Source organism: Elephantulus edwardii, unplaced genomic scaffold, assembly GCF_000299155.1.
Source record: "Elephantulus edwardii isolate Elephantulus edwardi_28Jun2011 unplaced genomic scaffold, EleEdw1.0 scaffold00038, whole genome shotgun sequence".
NCBI classification, from domain to species: Eukaryota; Metazoa; Chordata; class Mammalia; order Macroscelidea; family Macroscelididae; genus Elephantulus; species Elephantulus edwardii.
In genome coordinates, this window is record NW_006399788.1 from 15,556,268 (window position 1) to 15,574,396 (window position 18,129).

The window sequence follows — 18,129 nt, forward strand, 5'->3', positions numbered from 1 at the left end:
CACTCCCTCACTAAGAATTGCCATGGAAGAAATTAGCACTTTCACACGGAGTGGCATGAATAATAAAAAGAGTTAAGACAGGAAGATATGAGGTTGTCAAAAGAACAGATGAGAGGGAATTAATGACAACCAATAATGGTAGCAGAATGATTGATACTGTGGATCAACAAGGGAGCTCCGGGGGCAGAGTCTGTAGGCAGTGACTCTACTAACCCAAAGGCTACACCTTTCCAAGAGATGCCATAGGAGAAAGAGCCTCAGGAATCCAATGGTTTCTGAGTCAGCCGTGTCAGTGCCAAGGCTACGCCAAGCAGTCTCGGTCTGGTAACAGTAAACTTGAGTTAAGGCCTGGATCTGTCTTTTTTGAACTCTGGTCACTTTGGGCACGTTCCTTATCCTTTCTGCTTTCAGCCTCCTCACCCAAATCAGACCTCTTAAGTATTATTGTGAGATAAGTAAAATAAAGAGCACAAAAATGTTCCTTCTGACAGGACCAGGAACAAGTATGTTGTTAGTACCACCCATCCATACCTCCCACTGTTGTTGATTGCATTCTGAGTCAGAGACCCTGCAGGGCAGAGAAGAACTGCCTCCCAGGGTTCACAAGGGATACAGATCTGTACAGAAGTTGTCTGCCTTGCCTTTCTCCTGTGGAATGGCTGGTGGATTTGAACTGCCAACCTTTCTACTTAATCTATATGGATATGGAAGATTTCATTTTCCTAAGAAGTGTGATTTGCTTTTACATACATTGTCAGGGCATTAAAATTAGCTAAGAAATTAGGGATCTATGTGTGGATAAATGAATAAAGTTGCACATTTGTATACAGAAGACTCAGTAACTCCATCTCTCCATGCCTGATATAAACCATAAACTTAACTTTGAGTACTATCAAGGTCCCTGGATGACTAGTAGCAGTTATAAAGCTTTAACAGGACAGCAAGCAATACATGCTGGAGAGGATGTGGAGAGATTGGAATTCTCATGTCCAGATGGTGGGACTGTAAAATGGTACAACCATTCTGGAAGGGAGTTTGGAATTTCCTCAAAAAACTGAACACAGACCCAGCTATTCTACTGCTAGGAATATACCCAAGGCAATTAGAATTGAGACACAAATGGAGACACAAAAGTATATTTATGTTCACAGCAATGTTATTCACTATAGCAAGAATATGAAAAGAGTCCAAATGCCCATCAACAAATGAATGGATTGTGAAATGGTGGTGCATTCACACAATGGAATACTATGCAGCACTAAGGATTGTGTAAAATTCTGCATACCAGAGAATAGTCTAGAGAGCGTTACCAAGTGAACTCAGTCTCATAAGGACAAATACTGCGTAAGATTGCTGTTGTTTCTGAGTTGTAGAGTCGTCTGTGACTCATAGTGACCCTATGTACAACAGCTCTAAACCCTACTCTATCCTATGCCAATCTTATTGTCTCTGATATGCCTGCCCTCATTACCCCAGTCACTAAATCAATCCATCTCAACAAGGGTCTTCCTCTCCTGCGTTGTCCCTCCACCTTCCCAAGCATGACGTCCCTCTCCAAGGACTTGTCCCTCCTTGCAACATGTCCAAAGTATGTCAGATGAATCTTCAGAATCCTTACCTCCAAGGAGCAGCATGGCTTCACCTTCTACAGGACGAACCTGTTCGTTATCTTAGCAGTCCATGGTATATCCAATACTCTTCTCCAACACCACAGATCAAAGGCATTAATTCTTCTTCTATCCTCCCTAGTCATTGTCCTGCTTTCTGATGCATAGTAAGTAACTGCAAAGACCATGGCCTATATCAGGCACACTTTAGTCTCTAGACGGATATCATTGCTCTTCAGTACTTTGGAGAGGTCTCTGACAGCAGATGTTCCCAATGCAATTAATCTTTTAATTTCCTGTCTGCTGGTAGCAAAAGTGTTGTTGTAGAGCCAAGCAATCTGAAGCTGTCAACGATCTCAATCTCTTCATCATCTATCATGATGCTGCCAATTGGCCCAGTGGTGAGAATTTTTTTTTTTTGTTTTCTTGATGTTGAGCTTCAATCCATATTGAAGATTACAGTCCTTGACCTTCTGCAGCAAGCACTTCTGGTCCTCCTCAGTTTCAGCAAGCAGGGTTGTGTCATCTGCATAACGAAGATTGTTGATGAGTCTACCTCCAATCCTGATGCCACATTTCTCCTCGTAGAGCCCAGCTTCTCAGATAATCTGTTCCACATATAGATTGAAAAAGTATGGAGATAGGACACATCCCTGGCATACACCCTTGCCAATTTTTAACCCTGCAGTGTTTCCTTGCTCTATTCTGACCACTGCCTCCTGGTCCAAGTATAGGTTTCTCATAAACACAATCAAGTGTTCTGGGATTCCCATTCTTCTCAGAGTCAGCCATAGTTTCTTGTGGTTCACACAGTCAAATGTCTTTGCACAGTCAATGAAACAAAGATAGATATTCCTCTGGTACTCTCTGCTTCCAACCAAGATCCATCCGACATTAGCTATAATAACCCTAGTACCACAGCCCCTTCTAAACCCATCCTGAACATCTGGCAATTCTCTATTGATGTGCTGTTCCAGTTGTTTTTGGATAATCTTCAGCGGAATCTTGCTTACATGTGATATCAATGATGCTGTTGTTGTTAAGTGCTGTCTAGTTGTAGGCAACTCATAGAGACCCTGTGAACAAAAGTCCTCAACACTTGCGTGTGTGACTTTCACCCTTTCTCCATGTTCACAGGGTTTCCGGAGGCAAGCTATTTATGGAAGTAGATGCCACTCCTGCTTCCAAGCTTGTTTTAACTGGGGAGCGCCACCAACACTGTCCACCATGGGTAACCGTTATTGCATTTGACACATCAGTGTCACAGTGTTCAGCTTCACAGCACCACAAGTTACCTCTGTACAGCAAGTGGAAAGACCAGGGCTATACAACCTAGAAGAATGTTGACCAACCACAATTTAAAACAGGCCTTAGGGCTGCGGATTAGAGTCACCCACCTTTGGCTTGGTAGCATTGCTTTTGGTCCACTAGGCCAACTGGTCTCTCTCTGTGTTGTCAAGTGCTATTGAGTCATAGGCGACTCAATGATATTGTTCGATCATTTCCGCACTCTGTCAGATCACCTTTCTTTGGAATGGGAACAAACATAGATCTCTTCCAGTGACTTGGCCAGGTGGTTGTCCTCCAGACTTCTTGGGAAAACTTGGTGAGCACATCTAGAGCAGTGTCTGTTTGTTGAAATATGTCAATTGGTATGCCGTCAATTCCTGGGGCCTTGTTTTTTGCTAATTCTTTCAGAGCAGCTTGAAGAATATTATTGTAAAATTAGAAGGATAACTAGTGAGATGTGTATAAATGTCCAAAAGGAGAAAGTGAAAAGGGGATGGGGAGAAAAAAAGGGTAAAGGTGAAAATCACTAGGATAGCAGAGTTTAAAGGGCAGATTTGGGGAAGAGGGAGGGAATGAGAAAAGATTCAATTTGGACTTAAAAAGGTGGTATAACAACAGGCATAAATTAATGGTAACTAACTATGGGTACGAAGCCTCAGAATCCTTGCCTCCAATGAGCAGCCCAGTTTAACCCTCTCCAGGATGAATCTGTTGTTTGTTTTTTTTTCTTGGCAGTCCATGGTACATTCAATACTCTTCTCCGGCACCACAGCTCAAAGGCATCAATTCTCCTTCTATCCTCCCTAGTCATTGTCCAACTCTCTGATGCATAACAAGTGATTGCAAAGACCATGGCCTGTATCAGGCACACCTTAGTCTCCAGAGTGACACCATTGCTCTTCAGTACTTTGGAGAGGGACTTTCCTATTGTAATACGTCTTTTAATTTCCTGGCTCCTGGTGCCAAGAGTGTTGACTGTGGAGCCAAGCAGACTAAAGCTGTGAACAATCTCAATCTCTTCACCATCCATCCTGATGCTGCCGATTGGTCCAGTAAATTGGTCATGTTGTAAGGAGAGACCAGTCCTTGGAGAGGGACATCATTCTTGGGAGGGTGGAGGACAGGTGCAGGAGGGGAAGGCTATGAGGTGGATTGTTTCAGTGACTGGGTAATTGGGATGGGTGTGTTTGAGACAGTGCAATTGGCACAGGACAGAGCAGAGTTTAGGGCTGTTGTACATAGGGTTGCTATGAGTCGCAAGGGACTCGATGGCACATAACAACAACAGCAATTATGGGTACAGTGAATTTACAATTTACTTCCCTAAATTATGGAAGCATGCATTTTTTTAAAAGGCCAATGGTAACTATCAACAAACATTGAATACGGGATACAGTGTATTTAAAGGATTATGAAACACAATGTAAATGAGGGATTGTATGGAACACAATGTAGATGAATAAAAACACAATGAAAACGAATTCTTGTATGAAAGCCAATTAAAAAAATGCTATTAAAAGAAGATCCCTGGATGATATAAACAGTTTGGCATCTGGAAGAAAGGTGTGACCATCTGCTTCGCTAAGGTTACAGCCGTTGATAACCCTATAGAGACAGTTCTCCTCTCACACAGATGAGGTCACCATGAGTCAGAATCAATTCATGACAACAGGCTTTTTGGTTTCTGGCACTGCAGTATCCTAAACCGTTTCCCTGGTGTATGGATATCTAGCTAGTAAAGCCAGCTCTAGGCACGGGGTTGAAAGGGAAGGAGTTCACCCACAGACTCCAGAGGACTCACTTTGCATCCATTATTTTAAAACAGAGGGAGGTCCCTCTCAGTAAAAGTCAAAGCCATTGCCAGAAGTGACTCACAGATGACCCTCTACTGGGTTTCTGAGGCTGTAAATCGCAGGAGAGATTGCCTATCTTTCTCCCATGAAGCTGCTGGCGCATTCAAACCTCCAGAGCAGCACAGCTTTAAGTCTAGCAGCACAGCTAGACCAGGTTAGGGGGAAATCTGTCTACCACCATCTGCTCTGACAATTTTGATTTGAGCTCACACTGCATGTTGGTGTGTGTGCTGAACCACTACCTCCTGGCCTTACTTTCCTAAATTATGGAAGCATGCACCTTTTTTTTAAAGGCCAATGGTAACTATCAACAAACATTAGCTTTGAATTTATCCCAATAGCACTCTGCATGTTTTTTCCCTTATGAAGCCAAATTGAAGAATGTTGATTTTTTTTCTTTTTAAACAATCTAAGCTTATGTCCTGCTTTAAATTCATGCTTTGGGACTTAAACAAAACTAACTGCTTATCCCACCCCACTAACTGTAAAATACTATTTATTTTTTCTGCAAATGGATCATATTCTAGGGTAAAACAAACGCCTTTCTGTTTTGAGATGTGTATATGTAACTTCTTCCCCCCCGGCCCCGGGGCAAACTCCTTAAAGCCAAACATAGACTGAATGATACTGCCTTTACCAGAAGAATTGTTTACTTCTCACAAAGCAGAAATCAGGAAATCTGGATTCTAGACCCAGTCTGACCACTGACCTAAGCCAGGGACTGTGGGGAACAGTTTCTACCCCTCTGCCCTTGGTATTCTCTTCAGGGAACTGGTGGGGTGTGAAAGGAGATGGTATAAACCCCCATCTAACTCCAAAGGTCTGTAATTCCTGATCAAAATAGGGGTGAACAATTCTGAAATTTGAATATGATAAACATTTTTAACATCGACTCGAAAGATGGCTCTCTAGAAGCCTTCTGTGTAAAGGCACTCACTCTTCAGAGGAAAACCCCTCAACCTCCTAATTTGAAGAGAGTGGGTGTGAGCTTGGTTTTTCTCACCAATCCCTGTAATGCAGTAAAACATCTCCACCTGCTGGAACTTTAGTTTTTTGCTGCTAAATGTATGCAGTTGGGAGAAACTGGCGAAAGTTCTATGTTACTGTTGTCGAATTATTCCCCAGGCGATGCTGACTCTTCGTGAGCCCACGCATGCAGAGCAGAAGTGCACATCTCAGAATAGTAAAGACCACAACCTTTCAGACACAGATTGTCAGGCTTGTCAGCTATGGCAGCTCTGGTTGGGCTTGACCTACCAACCTTTTGGTTACTAGTCAAATGCTCAACTATTTGAGCTATTCAGGGACTCCTAGAAGGAGGTGCAGCCAGGGTGCTCCTTAAAGCCAATGATGGTGAAATTTGGTTTCATATACTTCGGGCATGTTGTCAGATGGGGCCAGGCCTTGAAAAAAAACATTATGCTGGGAAATGTAGAGGGTCAGAGAAGGAGAGGAAGACTCTCAAGGAACTGGATTGACACAGTGACTACCCCAACAAGCTGAAGCATACTGGAGAGCATAAGGATGATCTCCACACAGGATAGGACAAAATTTAGGCCCCTTCAGAGGGTCACTCTGCTTCTCAGCCGACTCTACTGCACCTAATGCCACCAGGGACCACCAAAGGCTTCAGAACAACAGCCAAACAACTCCTCCCAAGCTACTATCACTGCCAAATTGATTCTGACTCATAGCCAGGATAGATTATCCCCATAGGGTATCCAAGGTGTAATCTTCATGGAGTGGATGCTGGTTCAGCAGGCTGAAGGCCTGGGGTTGGGAGGGTTGGGATAATATAACATGCAAGCAAAATATTGCTGAAGATCATCCATAACTGACCAGAATAGTACATTGACAGAGAATAGCCAGAAGTTCACACTGGGCTTAGAAGAAGCCATGGCATGAGAGATATCATGGCTGATTACCAGCTGGATCCTGGCAGAAAGCAGGGATACCAGAAGAATGTCTTCCCTGACCCCCTTCAATTAACTCTTCAAAGGCATTCACTGTGTGGATCATAAAAAATTACAGTTAACAAACAACAAATGCTGGCAAGGTTGCGGAGAAACTGGAACCCTTATTCATTGTTGGTGTGAGTGTAAAATGGTGCAACCACTGTGGAAGGCTGTATGGTGTTTTCTCAGAAAGTTGGAAATAGAGATACCATTTGACCCAACAAGTCCACTCTTGGGAATAGACCTTAAAGAAATGATAACTGCCATCCAAACAGATATATGCATACACCCATGTGTATTGCTGATTTGTCCACAATAGCAAAGAATTAGAAACAACCTAAGTGTCCATCAACAAATGAATGGATAGAGAAGCTCTGGTATATTCACACAATGGAATATTATGCAGCACTGAAAAACAAGGAACTCTTGAAATGTTATACAAAATGGGTGGTGACCATGTAGGACATCATACTCAGTAAAATATCTCAGTCACAAAAAGACAAATACTGTATAATGCCACTGTTATAAAACAGGACTGACGGGGGGGGGGTTGATGTGAAACTAAGAAAAGAGGGGATAAATAATGTACATGGCACTGAAACAGACAAGGGAGAGAACTGTATAAAAGGAATATACGATCAGGTATTATTGGTGTGACAAAAGTCCAAAATAAGAGCTGCATAGTAAATTGGTCTATGGGGGACTGTAAAACAATGAAAGAACTTTTTTCCTAAAGAAAAAAAAAAAAACAAACTGGGAGGGCAGGGAGAAAAATGTGCAGCAATGAATGAATGGAAATCTAAGTTTTTTATAAACTTACAATAAAATCTCGATTAAAATTTTTAAAAAAGAAAAAAAATTACGGTTAACATTAAGACGGGAATCTCAGAACACTTAATTGTGCTCATGCAAAACATATACCCAAACCAAGAAGCTATTGTCTGAAAAGAGAAAAGGAATAAATGCTGCATAACTTAAAATCAAGAGAGGGGTACATCCGCTCATTTAGCTCAGTGACAGCCATGAACTGCAACTTGCTTTCTTTACCACCTGGGACTTTCACTGAGCAACCATGTGCAAAGGCCCTGCGGTCGGCATTGTGGCACCACTTACTCCTGTGTAGGGTTTCCTAGCACAGGAAAGTGGAAATCATTGCAAATGATCAAGGCAACCGGACCAATATGTCGTATTTACCGATACCAAACAGTTGCTTGGTGATGCAGCAAAGAATTAAGTTGCAATGAATACCACTAACCAGTATTAGATGCCAAACATCCCATTGGACGAAGATTTGATAACACTGTTGTTCAGTCTGATATGAAACACTGGCCTTCATGGTGGTGAATGACGCAGCCAGGCCCAAGATCTAAGTAGAGTATAAAGGAGAGACCAAAAGTTTCTATCCAGAGGAGGTGTCATCTATGGTTCTCACAAGCAGCAGCCTACGTTGGGAAGACTGTTCCCAATGCTGTCGACACTGTACCAGCCTGCTTCAATGCCTCTTGGCACCAGGCTAGCAAAGATGCTGGAACCATTGCTGGCCTCAATGTCTCAGTGTCTCTGAATCACCAGTAAGCCAACTGCGGCTGCTTTGCTTATGGTTTAGACAAACAGGTTACTGCTGAGAGGAATGTGCTTCGACTTAGGAGTGGCACTTTCGATGTGTCAGTCCTCACTATTGACGATGGGATATTTGAGGTCAAGTCTGTTGCTGGAGACACTCACTTGGGTGGAGAAGACTTTGACAAAAGAATGGTCAATCACATCATCGCAGAGTTCAAGTGCAAGCATAAGAAAGACATCGGTGAAAACAAGAGGGCTGTCAGACGCCTCCGAACTGCTTGTGAGCGTGCAAAGCACACTTTCCTCCAGCAACCAGACCACTATAGAGATAGATTCTCCGTATGAGGGAATCGACTTCTATACTTCATTACCTGAGCCCACTTTGAAGAACTGAATGCTGATCTTTTCCGTGGCACTCTGGACCCTGTGGAGAAAGCCGTGAGGAAGGTCAAGCCAGACAAGTCACAGGTCCATGATACTGTCCTGACTCTATCAAAATTCCCAAGATTCAGAAACTTCTTGAGGATTTCTTCAACGGAAAGGAATTGAACAAGGACATCAACCCCGAGGAGGCTGTTACTTATGGTGCAGCTGTCCAGATGGCCTTTGGAGACAAATGTGAAAATGTTAAGATTTGCTGCTCCTTTATGTCACTCCACTTTCCATTGGTATTGAAACTGCTGGTGGAGTCATGAGTGTCCTCATCAAGTGGAATACTACCATTCCAGGCAGACCTCCACAACCTACTCGGACAACCAGCCTGGTGTACGCATTCAGGTCTATGAAGGTGAGCATACCATGACCAAAGATAACAACCTGCCTGGCAAGTTTGAACTCACTGGGATATCACCCGCACCTCGTGGTGTTCCTCAGACTGAAGTCACCTTTGGTATTAATGTCAATGGTATCCTTAATGTTTCTGCTGTTGACAAGAGCACTGGGAAAGAAAACAAGATAACCATCACCAATGATAAGGGCCGCTTGAGTAAGGAAGACATTGAACGAATCATCGAGGAGGCTGAGAAGTACAAAGCTGGAGATGAGAAGCAAAGAGATAAGGTGTCTTCTAAGAATTCCCCCGAGTCCTACACATTTAATAAGGAAGCAATGGTTGAAGATGGAAAGCTTCAAGGCAAGATCAATGACGAGGACAAGCAGAAGATCCTTGACAAGTGCAATGAAATTATCAACTGGCTTGATAAGAATCAGACTGCAGAAAAGGAGGACTTCACACATCAGCAGAAGGAGCTAGAGAAGGTCTGCAATCCCATCATCACCAAGCTGTGCCAGAGTGCTGGAGGCGTGCCCGGAGGCTTCCCTGGTGGTGGAGCTCTTATGTCTGGTGGTGCCTCTTGTGGACCCACCAAAAGGTTGACTAAACCAATCTGAATACTTTAGCATTCACTGTTCCACAGTTAAATTCTGAAGGACCCAAACTTGTAGAACACTGTAGTTTAAAAGTTTAAACTGCTAGGCTAAATTTCTGGGCATTGTCAATACTTGAATATGGAATGTGCATGGAGCAAGGAAACAACATTGCATTGTATTGCAAGTGGAAAATGCAATGTCTTAAACAAAGATGTATTTAAAATTGGAACAATAAAAAAAAACAAAACAAGAGAGAGAGAGATGTGTATCAAGGCTGCATCCTTTCCCCATACCTATTCAATTTGTATGCTGAGCAAATCATTTGATGGAAACTGGACTCTATGAAGAAAAATGTGACATCAAGATAGGAGGCAGAAGACTCGTCAACAGCCTGCATTATGCAGATGACACAACCCTGCTTGCAGAAAGTGAGGAAGACTTGAAACAGGTGCCACATAAAAGCAAAGAGGGTCTTCAATAAAAATGACATCTAGAAATGTAAATCTTCAATATCGATTATATCTCAACACCAAGAAGACAAAAATCCTCATCATGGCCAATATCATGACAGGTAGAGAAAAGGGTGAAATTGTCAACGACTTCATCTTACTCAGAACCACAATCAACACCCGTGGTACCAGCAGTCAGAAAATCAAAAGACACATTGCATTGGGAAAATCTGCTGTTTGGGAATCTTAGTTTGAAGCCTAAGCTATGCCTGACTCAAGCCCTGGTCTTTTCAATCACTTAGTACATGTCTGAGAGGTGGACAATGAGTAAGGATGACAGAAGAAAAGAAAAATTGATGCCTTAAAATTGTGGTAGTAGAAAAGAGTTATGAATATCCCACAGACTTCCAAAAGAACAAATAGATATATCTCAAGAATAGAGCAGTCAGAGTGCTGCTTACAGGCAGGATGACTAAGCTTTATCTCACATATTTTGGGCGTTGTTGCTAGAAGGGGCTATTCCTTAGAAAAGGTCATCATGCGAGGAAAGGCAGAAGGTCAACAAAAGAGAGATAGACCTTCCATGAGATGATTGATACAGTGACTGTAGTAACGGTCTCAAGTATGTCAAAGATGATGAAGATGGCACAGGACATAACTGTGCTGTTCAGTCACTATGAGCCATACTTGACTCAATGGCACATAACAACAGCAACAGTCTTTATGGAAGTAGATAGTCTCATTCTTCTCCTGAGAAGTGGATGGTGGGGTTTTAACTCTCAAACTTTTTGGTTAACAACTTAGTTCATGAACCATCATGCACCATGCCTCTTGAAGCTTTCTGTTGTATGTGCCATGGAGCCAGAACTCCTCTTTCTTCCAAAGAGCTGCTGGTAAAAGAAAATTGCATACATTTGGCTTAGCAGTGCAGATCCTTAGTTACTAGCCTTTATCTTTGAGTTGGAACCAACTTGTAGTTCACCCTCGAGGGAGTTTTCAGAGGTTTTAAATCATAGAGAGGAGACTGCCCATCTTTCTCCCAAGGAGTAGTGGGTGGATTCGGAGAGTCTGGCTTTGGAATGGCCGTGTAATGCTTTACTCTCCAGGCCAAGGCCATCAGAGCTCTCCAAAGGCTCTATACCGCTGAGTGCTGTTGAGTCAAGTATAACTCATAGTGACACCCGTGAACAACAGATCTGAACTCTGCCCTAGCCTGTGCCATCATCGTCTTCTCTGACACACTTGAACCTACTGCTGCAGTCATGGGGTTCGTCTATCTGGTCAAGAGTCTTCCTCTTTTTCCCTGACCCTCCACCTTTCTAAGAGTGATGTCCCTCTACAAGGAACAGCTTGTCCTAGCAGCATGCTCAAAGTACGTGAGATGAAGCTTTGCCATCTTGGCCTCCAAGAAGCACGGAGTGTACTTTTCCCAAGACATATCTGTTTGTTCTTTTGGCAGTCCATGGGATATTCAGTGCTCTTCTCCAACACCATAACTCAAAGGCATCACTTCTTCTGTCATCTTTTTTCACTGCCCAGCTCTCTCAGCCTCAGGCAGAAACCAGGAGTGGTTAACAGCTTCTCTTCCACAGTATTCACTTTTGGAGGAGGAGGGGGGAGAACTCTGGTGTTGAAAACTTCCTCTTCCCACCCATTAACTCCTATACTGGGACTGCCTTTACCCTGGGGAATGACTAAGAAACCCCCAGAATGGGCACTCTCAGTGTTCGTCAGAATTTCCACATTTTTCTGAAAGATGATCCTTGGCTTCCTTCCCTCACAGACTTGGTTCTCAGGGATATAGTTAACGCCTTTGGGACTAGAGAGCCTTGGAAACACCACTGAGGCTCTGAATATAACTTGGCATTGGCGTGGCTGGAGGCAGGTGAAGGGGTGGAGGCTGTGGGAAGGCAAACACCAGGCTGGGAAAAACACAGCCCTCACAAAGAATCACTTCAATGGTACTCTTTCGCTTGAAGCGCTTAAAGCAATTTCTAGAGGTACTTCTGGGAAAACCAGCAGGTATCTTAAGGCAGCCTGGAGAAGTGCAACCTTCCTCTCCAAACCAGGACCTAAGCTCTCATTCCAAAATTAGGGAGGTCAGAGTTCTGAATTTTCAATTCCAGCTCTGTGATTGCCTAATGGCTTGGGAAAGTCATTTCTTCTCACTGGGCCTCTGAAGACAAGGAGATGGATGACCTTCCAGTTTGGGGTATTTTTTGATTGTTTGTTTGTTTTTAATTAATTTTAATGAAAGTTTAGAGAGACTTGGGGTTTCCATTCATTCATTATTGCACATTTCTCCCTGCCCACCCCTCCCCCCAATTCACTCTTCTTGAAAAGTAAAAGACAAACTCTTTAATTGTTCTGCAATCTCTCCCTCCAAGTTCACTCCACTGTGCAGACTTCATTCTGGACCCTTGCCATGACAATAATACCCAATCATATGTCCCTTTTAAACAGTTCTCTTCCTTATCTGTTCAATGCAAAGTACATCATTCCTCCCTTCCTTCTCTGTCTTCCCTCAACACCGATGTCAGTCCCGTTTTCCAACAGTGGCTCTATGCAATATTTGTCCTTTTGTGATTGAGATATTTCATTCAGCATAATGTCCTCCAAGGTCATCCATTTTGCATAATGTTTCATGAGCTCCTCATTTTTCAATGCTGCATAGTACTGCATTGTGTGAATATACTAGAGTTTCTCTATCCATTTGTTTGTTGATTGGCACTTGGGGTGTTTCCAGATCTTTGCTATTGTGAACAAAGTCATAATAAACAAGATTCTGCATATATATGCTTAGGTGGCAGTTATGGTTTCTTTAGGGTAAATTCCCAGTAGTGGAATTGCTGGGTCAAATGGTATCTCTGTTTGCAACTTTTGGAGAAAGCACCATACAGCCTTCCAGAGTGGTTGCACCATTTTACACTCCTACCAACAGTGAATAAGGGTTCCAGTTTCTCCACAACCTTGCCAGCATTTGATGTTTGTTGTTCTGGTAAAATTTTGCTATTCTTACTGAGGTGAGATGCTATCTCATGGTTGTTTTGTGACCTTCCAGTTTTCTTACTCTACAATTTTTTTTATCCATCCCAAGTTCCTCCTCATGTTGTGCAACTAAAAACTCATTGTCAGTGAGTTGGAACTGACTTATACATGCCCTTCCAAAGGGTCTACATCTTTCTCCTGAGGGACAGCAAGTGGAAACGAACTTCCAGAAAGGTGTGACCTCTGGGTGAGTGTCACAGTGGAGTCCTCTTTACTGAGCCAGCTTATCATCCAGTTCCATCATTCATGGAAACAACATTTTCAATCTTGTCAGGGGAGAGGAAGGAAAAGTTTAGTACTTTATGCAAGGGCTTTGTCTGAATTCGGGACTTTTGTGAGGGTGTAACCTCCTTAGGGCAGGAAAGAAAGCCATCAGAGCCCAAGGAATGGCCGGCCAGAGCTGATGTGCGTAGTCAAAAGGCTCCGGAGCCAAATGGATTAGGCACCCTTCCCCCGGAGGTCCCCACCCATCTCCAGAAGAGCACCATATTGCCAACCTCTTCCCGTGTCTCCAGCTCAAGGGTAGAGCCTCCCCAACCAGCTCAGCCAACAAGCAAGGTAAATAGCCATGAAAGCATCCTTCACATTTGTGGTAACTGCCCTCCACAGCCATCACCTTCCCCTGGGTTCTGCTGCACTTGGACCTCCTCCTGTCCAGAACAGGGCCAAAGAACCCCTGACAAGAACGCCTCTGGTATGTGGGCAGCGTCTCTGATCTCCTTTCAAAGGTCAACTTTCTACAGCTCCTCCCTTCTTCTTCAACCCATCAGGATTTATTTATTTCACAGAGCTAAATGTCACGATCTTTCTTGGCTACCTTGGCAGCTTTCTGTCAGAAAACAGTCAACAAACAGAGTAGGAGAAAGAAAGCAGCATTGCTGAGACAATCTTTAGCATCAGCCCACGAGAGATGTGACTTCTATCTGTCACATAAGTCAGGAATCACAGAAATAGGATCCAGACCCCCTTGCTCTGCCTTCAAAACGCTTTCATTTTGGCTCCCAGTAAAGTCCACCAAATCTCCTCATCTGGCTGGAAGACTCCCAGTCCTGTTAATAAGTCCTTGGCAGCTCTTGAAAGAGACTCTAGATAATGCTAGAAAAACTGTAAAGAACATAAACTGCTTTGTGGATTGTAACGTCAAAGGAGACGTGGGGACGGAGAGTCCAGGATACGCCAGGGCACCTCCGCTGGTTCTCCACATGGGTCTCCATCACTTTAGAGGTCAGAATGCACCACAGATGGTTTTCTAATTTGAACTTTTTAACCACCAGCCTAGGCAAGGGAAGGGCATAGGACATATGAGGTTAGCTTGAGGCTAGGATTTTGAAGCTCTGTCGCACATATTTTGAGAATGTGGCCAGGAAGGTCCAGTCCTTGAAGGACATCATGCTTGGAAGGGTGGTGGGACAGTGCATGAGAGGTAGACCTTGGATGAGATGAATTGATACAGTAATTGGGGCAATAGGGGTTGGTATGTAAGAGACAGTGAAACTGGCTCAGGACAGGGAAGGGTTCAGAGCTGTTGTACATAGAGTTGCTATGAGTCGCAGGCGACTCGACAGCACATAAAAACAACAATAACAACAACAAAGTGTTCTTGGCACCAGGCCAGTAGGCAGTATCATGACAGATGGAGAAAGGATTGATGTTGTTGATGATTTCATCTTGCTTGGATCCACAATCAGCACTCTTGGCACCAGCAGTTAGGAAATCAAAAGATGAATTGCACTGGGAAAATCTGCTGTCAGGGATCTCTCCAGAGTACTAAAAAACAATGATGTCAGTCTAGAGACTAAGGTGTACCTCATTCATGCCATGGTCTTCTCAGTTGCTTGTTATTAATCTGAGAGCTGGACAATGAATAAAGATGACAGAAGAAGAATTGATGCCTTTGAGTTGTGGTGCTGAAGAATAGTACGGAACATACCATGGATTGCCAAGAGAATAAACAGGTCTGTTCTGGAGAGGGTGAAACCAATCTGCTCTTTGGAGACAAGGATTTTGGAGCTTCATTTCATATACTTTGGGCACACGGCCAGGAGGCACCAGTCCTTGGAGAAGGACATCCTGATATGGAGGGTAGAGGGTCAGTGCAGAAGAAGAAGACTCTAGATCAGACAGATTGACACAATGACTGTGACAATGAGATCAAGTGTGTTTGAGGTGGTGAAATAGCTCAGAACAAGGCAAGGTTCAGAGACATTATTCACGGGGTTGCTATAGGTCATAGTCAACTTGACAGCACATAACAACAATAGCAGCAGCAACAACAAAGTGTTACTGGCCTCACCTCTGGGCCAACAGACAATATCATGATAGACAGAGAAAGAATTGAAGTTGCCAATGATTACATCTTGTATGGGTCAACAATCCACATCCTTGGTGCCAGAAGCCAGGAGATCAGGAGATGTATTGTATTGGTCAAGTCCTCTGTCAGGGCCCTCTCCAAAATACTGAACAGTAATGACACCACTTTGAAGACTAAGGTGTGCTTGATTCAGCTCATGGGCTTTCAATCACTTGCCATACATCCGAGAGCGAGATAGTGAATAAGGATGACAAAAGAAGAATTGATGTCTTTGAGTTATGGTGTTGGAGAAGCGTACTGTATATTGTATGGATTCCCTAAAGAATAGATAGGTTCTGGAAAGGGCTGCCAGTGTGATCCTTGGAGGCAAAGATGGCAAGGCATCATCTTTCATACTTTGGACATGTTGCTAGGAGAGGCTATTCCTTGGAAAAGAAGGTCATGATTGGAATGTTGGCAGGTCAGTAAAGAGAGGAAGATTCCCAGCAAGTTAGACTGACACAGTGACTTACAGCCATGGGCTCAAGTCAGAGATGACAAGGATGGCACAGGTAAGAACAGGGTTCAGGTCTGTTATTCAGAGGGTCTCTGTGTATTGTACTTGACTTGATGACACCTAAACCATAACAAAATGTTATAGTGGGAGCCTGAGATCTTAGGAAAGGGCACTTTTTAGGAGTGAGATCTGCTGGTTGAGGGCAGAAGCTAGCAAGAAGGGGAAAAGCAAACCTTTTGGTTGGTCTGGGCTGTGAAGAACGAAAAGGGCCAAGCTTCTCTCATCCTCTTTGGTCCTTATTACCCTCAACCCCTTCAGTGAGATGGACTGGCACACAGTGACTTCAACAGTGGGCTTGAGAGCAATAAATGGTGGAGTCATGTGGAGAGACAGGAACTCTATCATACACAGCTGGTGGGGTTGTAAAATGGTACAACCACTCTAGAAGGCAGTTTGGTGTTTCATAAAAAAGCTGAACATAGAAATTCCATATGACCCAGATATTCCACTTCTTGGAGTATACCCTGAGAAAATGAGAACTGAGGCACAAACGAAGATCTGTACACCAATGTGTATAGCAGTGTTATTCACCATAGCAAGAACGTGGAAACAGCCCAGCTGTCCAACCAGAGTCGCATGGATTGAGAAATTATGGTATATTCACAGGATAGAATACTATGCAGCATATAGGAGCAATGGTTTTGAAAATGACTACATAACTTGGGAGAGACTGGAGGGCATTATGTTGAGTGAACTAACTCATTCCCCTAAGGAGAAATACGGTATAGGACGATTATTGTAAAAAGAGAAGGATAACTAGTAAAATGTGTATGGGGGCCCTAGGGGCGAGGGTGGGAACAGAGGGGTGAGGATGGGCATGGGGGAATCATAATCATGGGATCACACACTTTGGTGGGCGGATGGAGAAGGAATAAAGGAAATGAGATCTGGAAAGACAGGGTAATTAAGAACATGGCTTAATGGTGATTGGTTTTATAAAATCATAATAAATAAGAATGAATGTATGAAACAATGTGAATTAAGGATGGTGTGAAACACACTGTATATTAACTTAGTATGCAAAACAATATAAATTTTTTTTAAAGTACAATAAAAATAAAGATTTGGCAATCTGTTCCTGTAAAGATGACAGTCTTAAACCCCCATAGGTCAGTTTTCTGTCACACAGGGTTGATATGACTGGAAACAGATGTATAACTTAAAAACAACAACAAAAATCTACTTGAAAAAAACACCCAAACCCCAAACAAAAAAAAATCCTTAAAAAAAAAAAAAAAGCAATGAGCATGAACAGGGAAGACAATATGGGCCGCAAAGTTTAGGGCAAGGTTACATTCTGTTATTAATAAGGTTGCCATGAGATAGAATCAATTAGCCAGTGCCTACAAACAACCTTCAGCCCTACCCTACTTCTGCTGCTCAACCCTACCCCACCCTGGACCTGCACTAATGTTGTTACTGTTAGGTGCAATCAAGTCAAATATAATCCATAGCGACCCTACGAACAACAGATCTGAACCCTGTGCTGTCCTGTGCCATCCTCACTATCTCCGACACACAGAGTCCACTGCTGCAGTCACTGTGTCAATCCACCTGCCTGAGGGTCTTCCTCTCCTTCACTGTCTCTCCACCTTTCCAAACATGATGTCCCTCTCCAAGAAGTAGCCTTTCCTAGCATGTACGTGCCTCTAATGACCTAGTGGTAAGAAGTTGCACTAATTGGGAAGAAACTGTTAACATACTGAAACAAAGGCAATCACCTTTAGGGAACCACAAATTGAGTGTCACCCCTGAATCTGCAGTGGTATTTGCCCTTGAGTTTCTACAGCAGAACCTAGGAGGCAGGCCCCCCAACTCCAGGTCCTGCAGAGCCAAGAGTGGAGCCTAGATGCCCCAGAAGAAGATAAGCTGCTTATTCCAAACAATGGCGGCATTTCAGAGCTCAACAAATAACGTATGCTGGTATTTTATTATTTTTTTTTTCTTTTAAGTTGGCTAAGAATATTAATTCATCTTCCTCTGGAAATCTTGCCAAGGTTCTACACATTGCCCTTGAGGGGAAATAAAAGAAATCCTAGAAAAAGAGTGGTTTAATGAGATAAACTGGCTTTCCTTGTAAACATCCTAGAAGGGCCTCTTGTCAGAAAGACCCCTGTTTTTTTCTGCTT

The 18,129-nt window shown here is 43.2% G+C and overlaps 1 protein-coding gene and 1 pseudogene across 1 annotated transcript in view; one reads left to right on the plus strand and one right to left on the minus strand.

Annotated features, from left to right (window-relative positions):
* Positions 1-18,129, minus strand: part of SCARA5 (scavenger receptor class A, member 5 (putative)) — a 212,166-nt gene that overhangs the window by 46,286 nt on the left and 147,751 nt on the right. The window lies entirely within an intron of this gene.
* On the plus strand, positions 7,778-9,657 carry LOC102865232 (annotated as a pseudogene).